The sequence below is a fragment of the Anomaloglossus baeobatrachus genome, chromosome 9 (assembly GCF_048569485.1).
Source record: "Anomaloglossus baeobatrachus isolate aAnoBae1 chromosome 9, aAnoBae1.hap1, whole genome shotgun sequence".
Lineage (NCBI taxonomy): Eukaryota > Metazoa > Chordata > Amphibia > Anura > Aromobatidae > Anomaloglossus > Anomaloglossus baeobatrachus.
The window spans coordinates 7,976,374-7,998,897 of NC_134361.1; the positions used below are offsets into that span (position 1 = coordinate 7,976,374).

General features: G+C 48.0%; 1 long non-coding RNA gene across 1 annotated transcript in view; it reads right to left on the bottom strand.

The window, feature by feature from the left end:
• The window catches only part of LOC142250242 (uncharacterized), a 31,587-nt gene extending 16,550 nt beyond the window's left edge, over positions 1 to 15,037 (bottom strand). The window contains exons 1-2 of the long non-coding RNA XR_012725161.1: positions 14,908 to 15,037; positions 10,029 to 10,151 (exon numbers count right to left, since the gene is read on the bottom strand). This is a non-coding gene — a long non-coding RNA (uncharacterized LOC142250242). The remainder of the gene's footprint in view (positions 1 to 10,028; positions 10,152 to 14,907) is intronic.
• Positions 15,038 to 22,524: the final 7,487 nt, after the last annotated feature.

Genomic DNA, 22,524 nt, shown 5'->3' on the forward strand with positions numbered 1-22,524 from the left:
CTCCCTGCTGGATTAGTGTTTGGGTATCCATGGTTGATGTTACATAATCCCGTTATTGATTGGGAGTGTCGTACCATAGTCAGATGGAGTCCTGCTTGTCATAAAAGGTGTTTACAATCTGTACCTGTGTTCTCCGTAAGTCCTGAGGGTCTTCCGGAATACCTGAGGGACTACGGAGACGTATTCTCGGAAACAGAGGCCGAGGTTTTGCCGCCTCATCGCCCATATGACTGTGCCATCGATTTACTTCCCAATACCAAATTGCCCAAGGCCCGTTTATATCACCTCTCGGGTCCAGAAAGGGCTGCTATGAAATCATACATATCTGATAGTATACGTAAAGGGCATATCCGTCCTTCTTCTTCCCCTGTGGCCGCTGGGTTCTTTTTTGTAAAGAAGAACGGAGGATTAAGGCCATGTCTCGATTTCCGAGAATTAAACAAAATTACTGTGAAAAACACGTATCCGCTTCCACTCATCCCTGATCTCTACAACCAACTCTCTGAAGCCCGGTGGTTTACCAAACTAGATCTCAGGGGGGCCTATAATCTTATCCGTATTAGAGAAGGGGATGAGTGGAAAACAGCCTTTCTGACGTCAGAGGGGTTATTCGAGAATTTGGTGATGCCTTTTGGTCTAACAAATGCCCCAGCGGTGTTTCAAAATTTCATCAACGATATCTTCTCTGATTTTCTTGGTCGTTTTGTGGTCATCTATCTCAATGACATTTTGATTTATTCTGCCGATAGAGATACGCATATTATGCATGTTCGCTCAGTATTACAGAGATTACGTGATAACCATCTGTTTGCCAAGCTTGAAAAATGTGTTTTCTCTGTTCAGGAAATAGCCTTTCTTGGGTTACTCCTTTCTCGTGATGGGTTTAAAATGGACCCAGGAAAGGTGCAGGCTATCGTGGATTGGGTGCAACCCAGGGATATCAAGGCGCTACAACGCTTTTTAGGTTTCGCAAATTATTATCGACGGTTCATTAAGGGGTTTTCTCAAATTGCCAAGCCATTGACTGACCTTACACTGAAAGGGGCGGATCTGCAGAACTGGTCGCAAATGGCTGTCCAGGCCTTTCTTGAGCTAAAGGACCGGTTCATGTCCGCCCCGGTCCTGGTACAGCCTGACCTCGAGGCGCCGTTTATTGTGGAGGTGGATGCCTCAGTGGTGGGGGTGGGAGCTGTTCTCTCTCAGGGCCCTGCTACTCTGACTAATCTGCGACCATGTGCGTTCTTCTCCAAGAAATTCACTCCGGCTGAGAGGAACTATGATGTGGGTAACCCTGAATTATTGGCGGTAAAGTTGGCATTTTTTGGAGGGTGCTGTTCACCGTATTACTGTCATCACCGATCATAAAAACCTCGCGTATATTGAGTCTGCCAAGAGATTGACGCCTCGACAAGCGAGGTGGGCTCTTTTTTTTCTAGATTCCATTTTTGTATTGCTTTTCGGCCGGGGTTTAAAAAAGTGAGGGCAGATGCACTGTCCCGTAGTTTGGACCCGGTGTCACCTCCAGAGCCTCCTTCCTCCATTCTTCCGCGAGGGGTGGTGGTCGCTGCCTTGTCATCCGAGTTGGAGGCTGAGGTCAGGGAGGCCCAGTCCTCAGCGCCATCTTCCGCTCCAGACACTAAACTGTTTGTCCTTTGCACCTCTGGTTACGAGTACTTCAAGAGTTCCATGAGTCCGTACTTAGTGGCCATCCTGGAGTTACAGCCACTCGCAGGGCTGTTTCTCGACTGTTTTGGTGGCCGTCTCTTCACTCAGATGTTGCTCGGTTTGTGTCTGCCTGTGCTACATGTGCCCGTGCTAAGGTATGTCGTAACCGGCCGGCCGGGGAACTGGTTCCATTACCTGTTCCTGAAAGACCATGGACCCACTTGTCCATGGATTTCATTACGGACCTCCCTGTCTCAAATGGTATGACTGTGATCTGGGTGGTGGTGGATCATTATAGTAAACAGGCCCATTTTGGTCCCCTCTCCGGTCTACCTAATGCTGCGGCCCTTGCTAACTACTTTATTGACCAGGTGGTTCGGTTACATGGGTTGCCCCTGAATATTGTGTCTGACAGGGGGGTACAATTCATTTCTCGGTTTTGGAGGGCCTTGTGCAGGAGGTTGGGAATTGAGTTGTCCTTCTCGTCCGCCTATCATCCCGAGTCCAATGGGCAGACGGAAAGGACGAATCAGACCCTTGAGCAAATCCTGCGGTGCTTGGTTTCTGCTCAGCAGGAGGATTGGTGTATATTTTTGCCCCTTGCGGAGTTTGCATTCAATAGCAGAGTCCATCAGTCTACAGGAACTTCTACCTTCTTCTGTAATTACGGGTTTCACCCTCACTTCGGGACCTTCTCTAGAGTGGATTCAGGGTGTCCAGGGGCCGAGTCCGTCGTTCAGCATCTGGGGAAGGTGTGGAAGGAGGTACAACGGTGCATCGAGACGGCTCAACAGTCCCAGAAACGCCAAGCGGACAAACGCCGTTCTCTGGGACCCCCCTTTCGGGTGGGGGACAAAGTGTGGCTGTCCACTCGGAATATTAGGCTTAGGGTTCCATCTGCTAAGTTGGGTCCTAAGTTTATAGGTCCTTATGAGATCATCGAAGTGATCAACCCGGTGGCCTTTCGGTTGCAACTGCCCCAGACCTTGCGTATTCCCAATGTGTTTCATACCTCCTTGCTTAAGCCATTTGTTCCTTCGGTGGTGGATTCTCAGACCCCTCCGGCTCCGATACTGGTGGACGGTGAGGAGGAGTATGAAATTCAGCGTATTATCAACTCTCGTTGGGTTCGTCGTTCCCTCCAGTATCTGATCCATTGGAAGGGTTACGGTCCGGAGGACAGGTCATGGGTGCCGGCTCGATCTGTTCGGGCCGATCGGTTAATTGCGGCTTTCCACCGGAAGTATCCTGGGAAGCCTGGGGGTCCGGTGGCCCCCCTTGAGGAGGAGGTACTGTCATGGTTCGCCTCCCTGTCCACATGGCTAGGGGGCGGAGCCTTCTCTCGAGCCTCACTTCCAGACCCTGGATGCCTTAAAAGCTGGCATTTCCAGTGAACCAGCGCCAGCTATAAGCTTAGCACTGCTTTGCCTGTGATTGCTGGTCCTGTGAGTGATATCCTGATCTTTCTGTTCCTGTGCCCCCGTGCCCTTGTCTGTGTTCCATCCCCTGGTCGTCCCTCCTGTCCTATTTCCCCACTCGGTTGCTTCCTACGGTACTGACCTTGGCCTGACTTTGACTCCGCTTTTGCTCGTCCCTCCGGTCGTGCTTCTGCCCGTACGGTGTTTGACCCAGCCTGTGTGACTATTCCTTGCATGCTCTGCAGCTCTGCTTCTCAGCTGTGCTTTGAGGTAATGCATGAGAACGCTGTGAATTCACTTCCTGGTTCTCATTGCTCTGTGTAGTGTATTATGCTACAGAGCTCTGGCTCCCCCTGGTGGCAGCATTACAACAACTCTATTCATGTTTGCTAGATTTGTTAAGGGTATAGAGCATGGGTGTAAGCAGAATCCATATTCACGAGTCTGTTTAATCACCATCAGATAATAGTAGCCAAATGTTAGAGAACTTACCAGATAGTGTAACTATAACACTGAACTCGATTTCTTATGATCAAACCCAGGACACAAATGCTATTAAACCTTAACAATATACATCCTTAACCCTCTCAAGGAATATATTGACTCTCCCTGTTGGATCACTAGCTCACAGGTTGATGGCAGTCGTACTATGGAGGAAATAGATATGCTGTGCTGAAGGAATGGCCTCATACTGGCTTCATTCTGGCCTCGGTCTGGCCTTGTTCTGGCCTCTTTCTGGCCTCATTCTATCCTTGTTGTGGCCTCATTCTGGCTTCGATCTGACTTCGTTCTGGCCTCTTTCTGGCCTTGTTCTGGCTTTGTTCTGGCTTTAGTCTGGCCTCATTCTGGCTTCGGTCTGGCCTTGTTCTGGCCTCGTTCTGTCCTTGTTCTGGCCTCGTTCTGACCTCTTTCTGGCCTTGTTCTGTCCTTGTTCTGGCTTCAGTGTGGCCTCGTTCTGGCCTCATTCTGGTTTTGTTCTGGCCTCATTCTGGTTTCGTTCTGGCCTCATTCTGGCCTCGTTCTGTCCTTATTCTGGCCTCATTCTGGCTTTGGTCTGGCCTTGTTGTGGTTTTGTTCTGGCCTCATTCTGGCTTTGGTCTGGCCTCGTTCTGTCCTTGTTGTGGCCTTGTTCTGGCCTCATTCTGGCTTTGGTCTGACCTCGTTCTGGCCTCTTTCTGGCCTCGTTCTATCCTTGTTGTGGTCTCGTTCTGGATTTGGTCTGGCCTCATTCTGTCCTTGTTCTGGCTTTGGTCTGACCTCATTTTGTCCTTGTTCTGGCTTTGGTCTGACCTCATTCTTGCCTTGCTCTGTCCTTGCTCTGGCTTTGGTCTGGCCTCATTCTGTCATTGTTCTGCCCTCGGTCTAACCTCATTCTGGCCTCATTCTGTCCTTGCTCTGGCTTTGGTCCGGCCTCATTCTGTCCTTGTTATGGCTTCATTCTGGCTTTGGTCTGACCTCATTCTGGCCTCATTCTGTCCTTGTTCTGGCTTTGGTCTGACCTCATTTTGTCCTTGTTCTGGCTTCGGTCTGGCCTCATTCTGTCCTTGTTCTGGCTTTGGTCTGACCTCATTTTGTCCTTATTCTGGCTTTGGTCTGACCTCATTTTGTCCTTGTTCTGGCTTCGGTCTGACCTCATTCTTGCCTTGCTCTGTCCTTGCTCTGGCTTTGGTCTGGCCTCATTCTGTCATTTTCTGCCCTCGGTCTAACCTCATTCTGGCCTCATTCTGTCCTTGCTCTGGCTTTGGTCCGGCCTCATTCTGTCCTTGTTATGGCTTCATTCTGGCTTTGGTCTGACCTCATTCTGGCCTCATTCTGTCCTTGTTCTGGCTTTGGTCTGACCTCATTTTGTCCTTGATCTGGCTTCGGTCTGGCCTCATTCTGTCCTTGTTCTGGCTTTGGTCTGACCTCATTTTGTCCTTGTTCTGGCTTTGGTCTGACCTCATTTTGTCCTTGTTCTGGCTTCGGTCTGACCTCATTCTTGCCTTGCTCTGTCCTTGCTCTGGCTTTGGTCTGACCTCATTCTGGCTTTGGTCTGACCTTGTTCTGACCTCATTCTGTTCTTGTTCTGGCATCGGTCTGGCCTCGTTCTGGCCTCCTTCTGGCTGGCTTTGGTCTGACCATATTCTGGCGTCATTCTGACATGGTTCTGGCTTCAGTCTGGCGTCATTCTGGCTTCGGTCTGACCTCATTCTGGCATCTTTCTGGCCTCATTCTGTCCTTGTTCTGGCTTCACTCTGGCCTCGTTCTGTCCTTGTTTTGGCCTCATTCTTGCTTTGGTCTGACCTCGTTCTGGCCTCGTTATGACCTGGTTCTGGCTTCGGTCTGGCCTCATTCTGTTGTTGTTCTGGCCTCATTCTGGTCTCATTCTGGCTTCAGCCTGATCTCATTCTGTCCTTGTTCTGGCCTCATTCTGGCTTCGGTCTGGCCTCATTCCTTCCTTGTTCTGGCCTCATTCTAGCTTCGGACTGACCTCATTCTGGCCTCGCCCTGTCTGTGCTCTGGCTTCGATCTGGCCTCGTTTTGTCCTTCCTCTGGTTTCGGTCTGACCTCATTCTGGCCTTGTTCTGGCCTTGCTCTGGCCTTGCTCTGGCCTTACTCTGGCCTTACTCTGACCTCATTCTGACCTCATTCTGGCTGCATTCTGGCCTTGTTCTGGCCTTGCTCTGGCCTTACTCTGGCCTTACTCTGGCCTTACTCTGGCCTTACTCTGGCTTCGGTCTGGCCTAATTCTGGCCTTGTTCGGGCTGCATTCTGGCCTCATTCCTGCATTGTTTCTGCTCTCATAGAAATGCATTGGGAGCTTGTGATGAAGCTTCTGACATCCGGCCAGTAAAACTTACAGTCACAATTTGGCACTGTGGGACTGGAGCAGTGTTGAAAAAGGATGAAGCTAGCAGCAGGTGAGTATAATATGGGAGGACAGGGGACTTTGTTTTTCAGCGCTGGAGTGGCGCTATAAATGTAAGTGCTGGAGTGGTGCTTTAATAAAACTCCTCTCCATTCGCATGAAAGGGGCAATTGTTACTTCTATAACTTACTTTTTGTCACCTACGTTAACAGCCCCTGTTGCGGTCCACTTGCGGTGCCCGGCTTCCTCAGCTAGGACGCTCACTTGCAAGCTCTTTTTTTAGAGAGTTGACAAGCACTGCTTTGAAGCGGACTGCCTGCTGTCATATAGCAGCCTGGGAGCGCTCACACGAGCGACGTGACAATACCATCGGTCCAAACCATCAACCATTCTGACGCAAAACTCTCCCTAGCAATGATGCATGGAGCCAGTAGGTGCTGAACAGACACATGATAGCAGCATTTCAGTCCAAATATAAATGCATTACCTGTACTTACTCCAGGGAATTGAGGGTTAAAGTGGAGCCTGGGGAAATGATTAGCCCCCAAAACCCATCTGCTGATCGGTCCGCTCTGATTGTCCAGTCACCCTGACCACGGCACGGGCCAGAACTACTGTGATTCTTCTGGCTGCGGGCGCTCGCACTGCCCCGTGTCTCAGCGCCGTCACCAAACCAGGGGCAGGTAATTAACAATAGTTATATTCTATGAGCAGATGAGATTTTTTTCCCTTATCTTTTGTATATTTTTCTTATTTTATTTATTTTTCCTTTGAATTCAAAACAAACAAGCAAAAAAAAAAAAACTATTAAACAAACTCGACGCTCGGCCCCGTGCCAAATGTGTGGAATGTTGGCATTTTCGAGAACGCGCACAAATTAGCTCGGGAACATGTTTCACTTAATGTTATTGGTAAAGTAGAGCCGGGCACCACTTTCTGTCTGTTTTGGGTAATTATAAGTGATCCATGATGTTTTCTGGAATGAATTCACAACAGCAGACGGCTTTGATAATGCGAGTCTTAATGAATAACACGTGCGGGGGCCATAGAAAACGTCACCAGTCCTCACGTCGGGACCATTCAACTCCCATTACCGAGGCAAACGAGGTAACAAGGTGCCATTTACGGATTTCAGCTGCAAAACTTTATACAAGGTGCGGTTATTGTAAGGAGAATGGCTGAGCCCGGTATATATTGTAAGGAGAATGGCTGAGCCCGGTATATATTGTAAGGAGAATGGCTGAGCCCGGTATATATTGTAAGGAGAATGGCTGAGCCCGGTATATATTGTAAGGAGAATGGCTGAGCCCGGTATATATTGTAAGGAGAATGGCTGAGCCCGGTATATATTGTAAGGAGAATGGCTGAGCCCGGTGTATATTGTAAGGAGAATGGCTGAGCCCGGTATATATTGTAAGGAGAATGGCTGAGCCCGGTATATATTGTAAGGAGAATGGCTGAGCTCGGTATATATTGTAAGGAGAATGGCTGAGCCCGGTATATATTGTAAGGAGAATGGCTGAGCCCGGTATATATTGTAAGGAGAATGGCTGAGCCCGGTATATATTGTAAGGAGAATGGCTGAGCCCGGTATATATTGTAAGGAGAATGGCTGAGCCCGGTATATATTGTAAGGAGAATGGCTGAGCCCGGTGTATATTGTAAGGAGAATGGCTGAGCCCGGTATATATTGTAAGGAGAATGGCTGAGCCCGGTATATATTGTAAGGAGAATGGCTGAGCCCGGTGTATATTGTAAGGAGAATGGCTGAGCCCGGTGTATATTGTAAGGAGAATGGCTGAGCCCGGTATATATTGTAAGGAGAATGGCTGAGCTCGGTATATATTGTAAGGAGAATGGCTGAGCTCGGTGTATATTGTAAGGAGAATGGCTGAGCCCGGTATATATTGTAAGGAGAATGGCTGGGCTCGGTATATATTGTAAGGAGAATGGCTGGGCTCGGTATATATTGTAAGGAGAATGGCTGAGCCCGGTATATATTGTAAGGAGAATGGCTGAGCTCGGTATATATTGTAAGGAGAATGGCTGAGCTCGGTATATATTGTAAGGAGAATGGCTGAGCCCGGTGTATATTGTAAGGAGAATGGCTGAGCCCGGTGTATATTGTAAGGAGAATGGCTGAGCCCGGTATATATTGTAAGGAGAATGGCTGAGCCCGGTATATATTGTAAGGAGAATGGCTGAGCCCGATGTATATTGTAAGGAGAATGGCTGAGCCCGGTGTATATTGTAAGGAGAATGGCTGAGCCCGGTATATATTGTAAGGAGAATGGCTGAGCCCGGTATATATTGTAAGGAGAATAGCTGAGCCCGGTATATATTGTAAGGAGAATGGCTGAGCCCGGTATATATTGTAAGGAGAATGGCTGAGCCCGGTATATATTGTAAGGAGAATGGCTGAGCCCGGTGTATATTGTAAGGAGAATGGCTGAGCCCGGTATATATTGTAAGGAGAATGGCTGAGCCCGGTATATATTGTAAGGAGAATGGCTGAGCCCGGTGTATATTGTAAGGAGAATGGCTGAGCCCGGTATATATTGTAAGGAGAATGGCTGAGCCCGGTGTATATTGTAAGGAGAATGGCTGAGCCCGGTATATATTGTAAGGAGAATGGCTGAGCCCGGTGTATATTGTAAGGAGAATGGCTGAGCCCGGTATATATTGTAAGGAGAATGGCTGAGCCCGGTATATATTGTAAGGAGAATGGCTGAGCCCGGTATATATTGTAAGGAGAATGGCTGAGCCCGGTATATATTGTAAGGAGAATGGCTGAGCCCGGTGTATATTGTAAGGAGAATGGCTGAGCCCGGTATATATTGTAAGGAGAATGGCTGAGCCCGGTATATATTGTAAGGAGAATAGCTGAGCCCGGTATATATTGTAAGGAGAATGGCTGAGCCCGGTGTATATTGTAAGGAGAATAGCTGAGCCCGGTATATATTGTAAGGAGAATGGCTGAGCCCGGTGTATATTGTAAGGAGAATGGCTGAGCCCGGTATATATTGTAAGGAGAATGGCTGAGCCCGGTATATATTGTAAGGAGAATGGCTGAGCCCGGTGTATATTGTAAGGAGAATGGCTGAGCCCGGTGTATATTGTAAGGAGAATGGCTGAGCCCGGTATATATTGTAAGGAGAATGGCTGAGCCCGGTGTATATTGTAAGGAGAATGGCTGAGCCCGGTGTATATTGTAAGGAGAATGGCTGAGCCCGGTATATATTGTAAGGAGAATGGCTGAGCCTGGTATATATTGTAAGGAGAATGGCTGAGCCCGGTGTATATTATAGTTTCATCGTTTTTTCACTTTGAAGGTGACACAAGTCCATCGAGTGCAATCTGTAACGTAGCATGTAACATATTGGCATGCTCGGGTATAGGATACATATACAAAGCTCAGCAAAAATGAGTACACCCATTATATATATATATATATATATATATATATATATATATATATATATTAGTGCTGAGCAATAATGAGTACACCTTCTATACATACAGTGCTGAGCATAAATGAGTACACCCCGTATATATATATATATATATATATATATATACACATATATACAGTGCTGAGCATAAATGAGTACACCTTCTATATATACAATGCTGCGCAATAATGAGTACACCTTCTATATATACAGTGCTGAGCATAAATGAGTACACCCCTATATATATATACACAGTGCTGAGCATAAGTGAGTACACCCCCTATATACACAGTGCTGAGCATAAGTGAGTACACCCCCTATATATAAAGTGCTGAGCAATAATGAGTACACCTTCTATTTATACAGTGCTGTGCATAAATGAGTACACCCCTATATATATATACAGTGCTGTGCATAAATGAGTACACCCCTATATATATACAGTGCTGAGCATAAATGAGTACACCCCCTATATATACAGTGCTGAGCATAAATGAGTACACCCCCCTCTGAAGAGTCAGATTTTACAATATTTCACTGCACACAAGAACGATCTCCACAATTCGGAGCCTCATAGAGCATTGTATGAATCACTCCGGTCCTCAGTAGACGAGCTCTTCTACAGGACTATGATACAGAACTCACATCTGAGAAGAAGAGCAGGTGACAGAGATTCAGGGGCCGAGCGTCTCCGGATCTGACAACCGAGCCCCTATGGCGAGTTCTGAGGAGACGAGTTGTCAGCGCTCTCCATCCAGGGTCCGGGCTCTAGAGAGATGGAGAAAGATGGAGGTTGTAATGTGTCACTGACTCGTCCATTCTGGCCTAGAGGACGTGGTGCTGCCCGGGCAATGTTAGCACACACAAGAGTGGGGTCAGGATGGGGGGTGGGCTCTAGTGTCAGAGGACTTGAAGGGGGGCTCCCACCAGTCCCTCCACACGATGGCATCGCACTCCAATCTCTGGATCTCAGACGCACGCATTGTTCATGAAAAGCCAAAACACAACCAAGAAAGATTCTTCTCGATGTTTCATTGGTCGGATTCTAACCCCAAATTCTAGTGTTAAAAGGAAGAATTTCACCAAAACTAAGTAGATAGGAAGATTGCAAGGACTGTCCGCCCAGCCAAGCGTGAGAGTATATAAGGATAAGGCTGCACATCAAACTTAGATAATGGTATAATGCCTCAAGCATATGGAAAAATATTGGAATATACAATGAAAAATGCTACTTGCTAACTTGAACATGTGAATAATGAATTGCATACCTGCCATGAATATTAGGAAAAAGGAGATATTTAGCAATCGCATTGATCAATGTAACTGAGCCCCAAAACCTCGTCAAGGTATATCTCTATATTGGGGTCCCTAGCTCTGTGACCCTAACAGGGTCAATTGTTTTTGCCATTTGGGTTTTGCACTGCAAAGCTGAGTTTTTGACCAAAGTTCTGCAACAAAAAGGCTGCAGTTTGAACTGCATAGTGCGGACAAGAAACCCAAATTCCCATAGACTTTGCTTGAAAAGCAGAACACAACCATTTTGGCATTAAACGCTGCAGTTGAAAAAGCAGGTAAAAAAGCAGGTAAAAAGCAACGTGCCTAACAGTGTCCAGATTCTTCTGTCTGACATTTGGGTCATCTGCAGCCCCTGAACAGACTGGTAACCAGTACAATATGGTCAGTGGTAACCAGTACAATATGGTCAGTGGTAACCAGTACAATATGGTCAGTGGTAACCAGTACAATATGGTCAGTGGTAACCAGTACAATACGGTCAGTGGTAACCAGTACAATACGGTCAGTGGTAACCAGTACAATATGGTCAGTGGTAACCAGTACAATATGGTCAGTGGTAACCAGTACAATATGGTCAGTGGTAACCAGTACAATATGGTCAGTGGTAACCAGTACAATATGGTCAGTGGTAACCAGTACAATACGGTCAGTGGTAACCAGTACAATACGGTCAGTGGTAACCAGTACAATATGGTCAGTGGTAACCAGTACAATATGGTCAGTGGTAACCAGTACAATATGGTCAGTGGTAACCAGTACAATACGGTCAGTGGTAACCAGTACAATATGGTCAGTGGTAACCAGTACAATATGGTCAGTGGTAACCAGTACAATATGGTCAGTGGTAACCAGTACAATACGGTCAGTGGTAACCAGTACAATATGGTCAGTGGTAACCAGTACAATACGGTCAGTGGTAACCAGTACAATACGGTCAGTGGTAACCAGTACAATATGGTCAGTGGTAACTAGTACAATATGGTCAGATGTGATGAGCCGCAGTAATAAGAACTGGAGTAGATACAAGCAGAGATGAAACCTTCAGATGTTGCAGAGAATTCCGCAGATTGTGTAAATATTCTCTTTATAATCTATAAACAATCGTCTTGTGATCTCGAGGCTTGTCCTCCAGTAATGGCCGCGCGCAGGTCAGAGGTCAGAAGAAAACCCCAGAATAAGGCGAGGAGCTGAGAGACCAGATCAGAAGAAAATCCCCAGAATAAGGCGAGGAGCTGAGAGACCAGATCAGAAGAAAATCCCCAGAATAAGGCGAGGAGCTGAGAGACCAGATCAGAAGAAAATCCCCAGAATAAGGCGAGGAGCTGAGAGACCAGATCAGAAGAAAATCCCCAGAATAAGGCGAGGAGCTGAGAGACCAGATCAGAAGAAAATCCCCAGAATAAGGCGAGGAGCTGAGAGACCAGATCAGAAGAAAATCCCCAGAATAAGGCGAGGAGCTGAGAGACCAGATCAGAAGAAAATCCCCAGAATAAGGCGAGGAGCTGAGAGACCAGATCAGAAGAAAATCCCCAGAATAAGGCGAGGAGCTGAGAGACCAGATCAGAAGAAAATCCCCAGAATAAGGCGAGGAGCTGAGAGACCAGATCAGAAGAAAATCCCCAGAATAAGGCGAGGAGCTGAGAGACCAGATCAGAAGAAAATCCCCAGAATAAGGCGAGGAGCTGAGAGACCAGATCAGAAGAAAATCCCCAGAATAAGGCGAGGAGCTGAGAGACCAGATCAGAAGAAAATCCCCAGAATAAGGCGAGGAGCTGAGAGACCAGATCAGAAGAAAATCCCCAGAATAAGGCGAGGAGCTGAGAGACCAGATCAGAAGAAAATCCCCAGAATAAGGCGAGGAGCTGAGAGACCAGATCAGAAGAAAATCCCCAGAATAAGGCGAGGAGCTGAGAGACCAGATCAGAAGAAAATCCCCAGAATAAGGCGAGGAGCTGAGAGACCAGATCAGAAGAAAATCCCCAGAATAAGGCGAGGAGCTGAGAGACCAGATCAGATTCTTCTACAATTTGTCTTATTTATGTGAGTAAATGGCACTTGGTCATATTTGAGAGGATGTTACTGTTCTGCCCCCGCTGTATAAAAGCTGCACGTCCAAGCATTGTCCAGACCGCCTCTGTAATGCCTCATGTCCCCAGTGGTGGCGCTGTGGGAGCATTAGACTCCGCCTGTCTCCAGCTCATCCTCCATATTACAGCTCATCCTCCACATTACAGCTCATCCTCCACATTACAGCTCATCCTCCATTTTACAGCTCATCCTCCACATTACAGCTCATCCTCCACATTACAGCTCATCCTCTACATTACAGCTCATCCTCTACATTACAGCTCATCCTCTACATTACAGCTCATCCTCTACATTACAGCTCATCCTCTACATTACAGCTCATCCTCTACATTACAGCTCATCCTCTACATTACAGCTCATCCTCTACATTACAGCTCACCCTCTACATTACAGCTCACCCTCTACATTACAGCTCACCCTCCACATTACAGCTCACCCTCCACATTACAGCTCACCCTCCACATTACAGCTCATCCTCCACATTACAGCTCATCCTCCACATTACAGCTCATCCTCCACATTACAGCTCATCCTCCACATTACAGCTCATCCTCCACTTTACAGCTCACCCTCCACTTTACAGCTCACCCTCCACTTTACAGCTCACCCTCCACTTTACAGCTCACCCTCCACTTTACAGCTCATCCTCTATATTACAGCTCACCCTCCACTTTACAGCTCATCCTCCACTTTACAGCTCATCCTCTACATTACAGCTCATCCTCTACATTACAGCTCATCCTCTACATTACAGCTCATCCTCTACATTACAGCTCACCCTCCACATTACAGCTCACCCTCCACATTACAGCTCATCCTCCACATTACAGCTCATCCTCCACATTACAGCTCATCCTCCACATTACAGCTCATCCTCCACATTACAGCTCATCCTCCACATTACAGCTCATCCTCCATTTTACAGCTCATCCTCCACATTACAGCTCATCCTCCACATTACAGCTCATCCTCCACATTACAGCTCATCCTCCACTTTACAGCTCACCCTCCACTTTACAGCTCACCCTCCACTTTACAGCTCACCCTCCACTTTACAGCTCATCCTCCACTTTACAGCTCATCCTCCACTTTACAGCTCATCCTCCACTTTACAGCTCACCCTCCACTTTACAGCTCATCCTCCACTTTACAGCTCACCCTCCACTTTACAGCTCACCCTCCACTTTACAGCTCACCCTCCACTTTACAGCTCACCCTCCACTTTACAGCTCACCCTCCACTTTACAGCTCACCCTCCACTTTACAGCTCATCCTCCACTTTACAGCTCATCCTCCACTTTACAGCTCATCCTCTATATTACAGCTCATCCTCTATATTACAGCTCATCCTCCATATTACACTTGATTGCTGACATCTCAGCTGCAGATTGTGATCCTCTCATTTTTAAATCCTTTGTAAAAAAAAAAAGGCAAAAATCAAGCAAACGAAAAAGAGACCTTCATAAAATGAAGATAAAAAAATAAACTTTCATATTTTTATATTGGAAAAAAAAGTTCCTTCTGCTAATGCCACATGTCAGCACTATGAGTGTTGTGATGTGCAGCGCTGCGTCTGTATAGTGCCACCTATAGGTGAATATCCTGGGGTCCATGACGTCCCCTATAGGTGGCGCTGGAGAGTTTCCTTTCATCCTTTTTCCCAGGAGTCTGTAGCTGCCCCCCCCCCTCCCGGTCCGGTGAATCCGCTCCGTCCATGGAGGCGCCGCTGACCCCTCTGATCTCGGAGGCGATGGGCTGGACAATGGCGGAATCTGAGCTTTTTCCTTTGGGAAAGCCGGGGATTGTCTTCCTTCATCATTGTCAGGTCGGCTTGATGGGATTAAATCCGTTCCTTAATCCGTCGCTGACCTTTTATCGGGCGGTTCTCAGGGCGGCTGTAACGTCTGGAGGATCCCCGCCCAGAACAGCAGTGGAATGTGGAAAATGTATCTGATGGAGAAGTCACTTTACTAATCACAATTCTGTCGCCGCTAATTAAAGGGTCTTTGCCGTGTTCTCCAGGCGGGCGGCTCCGGCGAATATGGGACCGGTCCGCACAGAGTCTAATCTGCCGGACACCTCTGCCGGGCACCCGGATCCACAGGGCCCATCTTCTGTTTGCCGGGCTCCAGGGACTCACCTGCTGCTGATGTCTCTTGGTGCATTTACATAGCAGCGATGGGCGCAGGACCGGGGTTAGGGTGAGGCACACCGGGAAGCTGCCCAGGGCCCCACTCTAATATGGGCCCTCAGTGTCCACAGCAGGAGATACACTGATATAACAGCATTATCACTGCAGCTTCCAATGTGGAGATGATTCTGGTCCATTGGTGACATCACAATCATGTGACCGTGATGTCACCACTGGAAGTGCTTGACCAGGAGAAGGAAAGGTGATGTGTGTGTGTATATATATATATATATATATATATATATATTAGCTGTACTACCCAGCTTCGCCCAGGTTAATAACTGTCAACAAAATAGAATGTATTAACATTCCCGGGATAGTAACTGTCTCTCAGTTTCTCTCCCAGTCTCTGTCTGTCTTCCCCTCTGTATATATCTCTCTGTCTCTCTATTTCTTTGTCTGTCTGTCTCTTTCCCTCTCTGTCTCTGACTGTCTCTGTCTCTTTCTCCGTCTGTCTCAATCTCTTTCCCTCTTTCTCTTTCCCTGTGTCTGTCTCTTTGTCTGTCTCTTTACCTGTCTTTATCTGTCTCTTACCCTGTCTGTCTGTTTCCCTGTGTATGTCTCTCTCTTTGTATGTGTCTGTCTCTTTACCTGTCTGTGTCTGTCTCTTAACCTGTCTCTCTCTTTTCCTCTCTTTCCCTGTCTGTCTCTTTCCCTGTCAGTCTGTCTCATTGCCTGTGTCTGTCTCTTTGTGTCTGTCTCTTACCCTGTCTGTGTCTGTTTCTTACTCTTTCCCTGTGTGTGTTTGTCTCTTTCCCTGGCTGCATTGTGACACGCCAACATTCCATTTTAGGGCGTGGCTGCGCATTCTTCTGAAGTTTTGGCTGCACTGTGGCTCCCAGCTCCATTCGCTTTATGGAGGCAGGTGGTTAAAATTTCCCCTCAAAACACAGCCTATGACGCTCTCGGGGTCCAGAAGTGTGACTGTGCAAAATTGTGTGGCTGTAGCTGCGACGGTGCAGATGCCAATCCCGGACACACACACACACAGACACACACACACCTTTATATATTAGATATATATGTACCGTGTTTTTCCAAAAATAAGACACTGTCTTATATTATTTTTTCCCCCAAAAAAAGCGCTAGGGCTTATTCTTGGAGGAGGTCTTATTCTTGGAGAAACATGGTTGGGGGTAAGTTTACACCCCCAAAACAGCAGACCCCCCACTTCCCAGGAGACTCATACTCACCAGACCAGGACGTCTGCGTGGTTCCCAGGTCCTCCTGTGATCTCCGGTCGGTGCTGCACGCCATCCCCCACTGCTGCTAGCTGACACACACAGAAGATCCCAGACACACACAGCAGATCACAGATATACACAGCATATCACACACAGATGTTATGATCCGGAACCATGGAAGACCACCACAAATCATTGGCAAAAAAGGTGACAAGAGCATTGGCAACTAATCTGGCCGCCATCCCCTTACTAACCAACACAACTAGAAGTAGCCGAGGGGTGAACTAACATCCTGTGCACCGCGAACCCAGCCGGAGAACTAACTATCCTAAAGGAAGGAAAGATGAATAACTCTCTGCCTCAGAAAATAGACAAGAATAGCAAGCCCCCCACATTCAAAGACTGCGGTGATATAGGAAAAACACAATACACAGGTAGATGACAGGATTAGCAAAAGGTGAGGCCCCCACTGACTAACATAGGAAAGGACAGGAAAGGGACTGATGGTGGCCAGAGAAAAACCCTGCAAAATACCAACTTCCTGATAGTACAAAAAGGCCCTCAGATCGCTCGATCTGAACTCCGTCCTATACCAGGTGCCCTTGTCATACCAATGAACAGAAAACAAGAATTATAACAAATTCAACAAGCCATAAACACATGGACCCAAAGGAGCTATACTCCACACAGAACTGCAGGGAGTTCCTCAATAATCCACTGAGGGGGAAAATCCCTGCAAGCAAATAAACTGAAAATAACCACAACAAATGACAAACCCAGATAAGCAAAAGAACCAGACAATAAATAAAGAGCAAGCACTTATCTGGGGAAGATGTGGTGTAGAGCAGGATCAAGCAGGCTAGAGATACAAAGAACAACTGACATCCGGCAACAGCCTGCAATCAGACCAGGACTTAAATAAGCAGAGAGTTAGGAAAGGAAACACCCACTGCACAACACACCTGGTCCAAGTCCAAACCCTTCCTGGCCACCAGAGGGAGCCTCCCAGCAGCCAAGACATAACTAACATTCACAACACACAGACACACAGCAGATCACAGATATACACAGCAGATCACACACAGACACACAGCAGATCACAGATATACACAGCAGATCACACACAGCAGATCGCAGGCACACACAGACACACAGCAGATCACATATATACACAGCAGATCACACACAGCAGATCGCAGGCACACACAGCCGATCACAGATACGCACACAGCAGATCACACACAGCAGATCGCAGGCACACACAGCCGATCACAGATACACACACAGCAGATCACACACAGCAGATCGCAGGCACACACAGCCAATCACAGATACACACATCCGATCACAGATACACACACAGCAGATCGCAGATATACACAGCAGATCACACACAGCAGATCGCAGATATACACAGCAGATCACACACAGCAGATCGCAGGCACATACAGCCGATCACAGATACACACAGCCGATCACAGATACACACAGCCGATCACAGATACACGCACAGCAGATCGCAGATATACACAGCCGATCACAGATACACAGCCGATCACAGATACACAGTCATCACAGATACACAGCCATCACAGATACACACATCCAATCACAGATACACGCACAGCAGATCGCAGATACACACAGCAGATCACACACATCCGATCGCAGACACACAGCCGATCACAGATACACACAGCCGATCACAGATACATGCACAGCAGATCGCAGATATACACAGCAGATCACACACATCCGATCGCAGACACACAGCCGATCACAGATACACACAGCCGATCACAGATACACACAGCCGATCACAGATACACGCACAGCAGATCGCAGATATACACAGCCGATCACAGATACACAGCCGATCACAGATACACAGTCATCACAGATACACAGCCATCACAGATACACACAGCCGATCGCAGGCACACACAGCCGATCACAGATACACACAGCCGATCGCAGGCACGCACAGCCATCACAGATACACACAGCCGATCGCAGGCACGCACAGCCATCACAGATACACACAGCCGATCACAGATATACACAGCCGATCACAGGCACACACAGCCGATCACACACACAGCAGATCACACACACAGCAGATCGCAGATATACACAGCCGATCACAGATACACGCACAGCAGATCGCAGATATACACAGCAGATCACACACATCCGATCGCAGACACACAGCCGATCACAGATACACACAGCCGATCACAGATACACGCACAGCAGATCGCAGATATACACAGCAGATCACACACATCCGATCGCAGACACACAGCCGATCACAGATACACACAGCCGATCACAGATACACACAGCCGATCACAGATACACGCACAGCAGATCGCAGATATACACAGCCGATCACAGATACACAGCCGATCACAGATACACAGTCATCACAGATACACAGCCATCACAGATACACACAGCCGATCGCAGGCACACACAGCCGATCACAGATACACACAGCCGATCGCAGGCACGCACAGCCATCACAGATACACACAGCCGATCACAGATATACACAGCCGATCACAGGCACACACAGCCGATCACACACACAGCAGATCACACACACAGCAGATCGCAGATATACACAGCCGATCACAGATACACGCACAGCAGATCGCAGATATACACAGCAGATCACACACATCCGATCGCAGACACACACAGCCGATCACAGATACACGCACAGCAGATTGCAGATATACACAGCCGATCACAGATACACACAGCCGATCACAGATACACACAGACGATCACAGGCACACACAGCCGCTCGCAGGCACGCACAGCCATCACAGATACACACATCCGATCACAGATACACACAGACGATCACAGGCACACACAGACGATCACAGATACACACAGACGATCACAGGCACACACAGACGATCACAGATACACACAGACGATCACAGGCACACACAGACGATCACAGATACACACAGACGATCACAGGCACACACAGACGATCACAGATACACACAGACGATCACAGGCACACACATCCGAACGCAGACACACACACATCACATCACATCACATCCAGCACTTCCGGCAGCAGAGAATGAGAGCAAGTCACTGTCCGGCCGCAGGTCCTGTTCCTCGCGCTCCCCCGCACTGCCTCTCAGGATTTTCCCGGCGAGAAGAGATCGGTGTCACTGGATGAGGTGAGTGTGTATGTGATCCGATTGTGTGTGTGTGTATGTGTGATTTGTTGTTTGCGTGTGAGCCGATGTTTGTGTGTGCGATCCGATGTTTGTGTGTGAGATCTGATTGTGTGTGTGAGATCTGGTGTGTGTGTGTGTGTGTGTGTGTGTGTGCGGGTGTGTGAGAGAGCTGATGAGTGCGGGTGTGTGATCACTGCAGGTCCTGCTGCTCAGTGTCGGGTGAGTGTAAGGCTATGTGCGCACGTTGCGTAATTCATGCAGTTACGCTGCGCTTTGTAGCGCAGCGTAACTGCATGCGTCCTGCGTCCCCTGCACAGTCTATGGAGATTGTGCAGGGGCCGTGCGCATGTGGCGTATTAGAGTGTAGCGATTCGGCTGCTGCCCGAAGCGCGCGTTCTAAGAAGTGACATGTCACTTCTTTCCTGCGCTTTGCCGGCAGCTCCTGCTCTGTCTATGGCAGGAGCTGCAGGCAGAGCGCATGGAATCGGCTTTTTTTTTTTTTTCTACGGACATTTCTGCAGCGATTTGAAGCGCACGTGTGCTCTTCAGATCGCTGCAGAAATTTCTGCAGGGCTAGTACGCAACGTGCGCACATAGCCTAATTGCCGGGTGCCGTTGTGTTTCATGAAGTGTCCTGCAGTATCTGTATCTTTTTTAGCTGCACGGACACTTCATTACTGATCCGGGACTAGGGCTTATTTTCGGGGGAGGGCTTATATTTAAGCCTTTCTCCGAAAATGCTGAAAATCCCTGCTAGGGCTTATTTTTGGGGGAGGTCTTATTTTTGGAAAAACATTGTGTGTGTGTGTGTGTGTGTGTGTGTGTGTGTGTGTGTGTGTGTGTGTCTCTAAAATGTATGGGCTCCTGGTGGTATATATTAACCCCTTTATGACATTTGCTGTACATGTCAGGCATGAGGCTCATAACCTAATGTAATCTTCTTGACAGATGATACGAGCAGCAGTGTCGTTACATTGTGTGAATTGTCCTGGTCCCTTCCTCAATGATCTCCAATAAATATCAGATGACAGATTATGGGTTATTGTCTGGACGGGAGGACAGAGGTGAGTGCGGGCGGGGAGGGGGTCCGTGATGGAAGAGACCCCTGAAATCTGCACTTTCCCTCATTCTATTGCTGCTTTAGATGTAATGTCAGGTTCATCAGTTGTTTAGGTGAAGTCGATAAAGAAAACAGCCAATTCCCTAGAAGCCGGTGATTCCACTGACGCCTCATCTGGTGCCTCATGTTGTTCCTAAATCTGGTGCCTCATCTATTGAGTCATGTGGCTTCTCATCTGAGCCTCATCTGGACTCCCCATTTGGACGCCTCATCAGGTGCCTCATCTGACACATTATCTGGCTCCTCATCTGACGTCTCATCTTGCGCCTCATCAGGTGCCTCATCTGGCGTTTCATTTGGCACATTATCTGGCTCCTCATCTGGTGCCTCATCTGACACATCATCTGGTGGCTCATCTGACACATCATCTGGTGCCTCATCTGACACATCATCTGGTGCCTCATCTGACACATTATCTGGTGCCTCATCTGACACATCATCTGGTGCCTCATCTGACACATCATCTGGTGGCTCATCTGACACATCATCTGGTGCCTCATCTGGCACATTATCTGGCGCCTCATCTGGCACATTATCTGGCGCCTCATCTGACACATCATCTGGTGCCTCATCTGACACATTATCTGGTGCCTCATCTGACACATTATCTGGTGCCTCATCTGGCACATTATCTGGCGCCTCATCTGACACATCATCTGGTGGCTCATCTGACACATTATCTGGTGCCTCATCTGACACATTATCTGGTGCCTCATCTGACACATCATCTGGTGGCTCATCTGACACATTATCTGGTGCCTCATCTGACACATCATCTGGTGGCTCATCTGACACATCATCTGGTGCCTCATCTGGCACATTATCTGGTGCCTCATCTGACACATTATCTGGTGCCTCATCTGGACTCCCCATTTGGACGCCTCATCAGGTGCCTCATCTGACACATTATCTGGCTCCTCATCTGACGTCTCATCTTGCGCCTCATCAGGTGCCTCATCTGGCGTTTCATTTGGCACATTATCTGGCTCCTCATCTGGTGCCTCATCTGACACATCATCTGGTGGCTCATCTGACACATCATCTGGTGCCTCATCTGACACATCATCTGGTGCCTCATCTGACACATTATCTGGTGCCTCATCTGACACATCATCTGGTGCCTCATCTGACACATCATCTGGTGGCTCATCTGACACATCATCTGGTGCCTCATCTGGCACATTATCTGGCGCCTCATCTGGCACATTATCTGGCGCCTCATCTGACACATCATCTGGTGCCTCATCTGACACATTATCTGGTGCCTCATCTGACACATTATCTGGTGCCTCATCTGGCACATTATCTGGCGCCTCATCTGACACATCATCTGGTGGCTCATCTGACACATTATCTGGTGCCTCATCTGACACATTATCTGGTGCCTCATCTGACACATCATCTGGTGGCTCATCTGACACATTATCTGGTGCCTCATCTGACACATCATCTGGTGGCTCATCTGACACATCATCTGGTGCCTCATCTGGCACATTATCTGGTGCCTCATCTGACACATTATCTGGTGCCTCATCTGACACATCATCTGGTGCCTCATCTGACACATTATCTGGCTCCTCATCTGACACATCATCTGGTGCCTCATCTGACACATCATCTGGTGCCTCATCTGACACATCATCTGGTGCCTCATCTGGCACATCATCTGGTGCCTCATCTGACACATCATCTGGTGCCTCATCTGACACATCATCTGGTGCCTCATCTGACACATCATCTGGTGCCTCATCTGACACATTATCTGGTGCCTCATCTGACACATTATCTGGTGCCTCATCTGGCACATTATCTGGTGCCTCATCTGACACATTATCTGGTGCCTCATCTGACATATTATCTGGTGCCTCATCTGGCACATTATCTGGTGCCTCATCTGGCACATTATCTGGTGCCTCATCTGACACATTATCTGGTGCCTCATCTGGCACATTATCTGGTGCCTCATCTGACACATTATCTGGTGCCTCATCTGACATATTATCTGGTGCCTCATCTGGCACATTATCTGGTGCCTCATCTGACATATTATCTG